The sequence below is a fragment of the Schistocerca gregaria genome, chromosome 1 (genome assembly GCF_023897955.1).
Source record: "Schistocerca gregaria isolate iqSchGreg1 chromosome 1, iqSchGreg1.2, whole genome shotgun sequence".
Classification (NCBI taxonomy): Eukaryota; Metazoa; Arthropoda; class Insecta; order Orthoptera; family Acrididae; genus Schistocerca; species Schistocerca gregaria.
Window position 1 is genome coordinate 355828813 of NC_064920.1, and position 887 is coordinate 355829699.

The window sequence follows — 887 nt, forward strand, 5'->3', positions numbered from 1 at the left end:
CAAAACAAATAATTAAGAATGAGTTTATTATGATCAGGAAGAAAGAAGATAGAATTCCCAAAGACAGAATCCCATATCATCCCTAACCCAGGATTCCCTCTCTGATTGGTTCTTCACTGAGATGCTAGGAGATGAAGTGTGGTCAGCATACCCTACAGAATCGGCTTCTCTTGCCTTCACCCGCACAAGCCCTGAAAACTAATCTTAGCATACCTGTATTGTAAGTGTGATGGTTTGGTGTAACAACACATTAATAATTTGTTAAGCAGTCTTTGTCTCTGCCCCCCTACGTTGCTACTAGCTTTCAGCAGATAATCTGCCTTACAAAAAGTCATAGAAACTCAACCATAGTATACGAAAAGTAAACAATTCTCCTTAAACTTAATGTACATTATATGTCATGTATATGCCACTTCTGTCTTGTCATATACAATCAACTGTAATGGGTTCTTTATTATTTTATCTGTTTCTTATATTTACAAGAGAATTACATAAGTTTCTCTCTGGCATCATTCAGTGATTAAAATTAGGGTAAGACAGTGAGAGATACATTCGAGTTAAAGATCACAGGATAGCAAGAGTAAAGAAAACTGCTCCGGAGAAAAAGAATTGTGAAGTATTGGAACAGTTAACTTCGGTATCTGACGTATGGCAGCCCACTGATTCTGTAAAGCCCACAGATTTTCCTGTAAATTTACATTTCTGTACCATATCAATATTGATAAGCACTTTTCTAAACAAGCCTTAGGATCTATTAAGTATACAGCTTTTGGATGTGGAAGATCTAATATCTATCAACCGTATATGGTCTGGTGTATTTTAAAAAAGCACCTCCCAAAGCCCCACCATCTAGCCGCAAGGCGCATGGCCACAGAGGAGCATTCCTC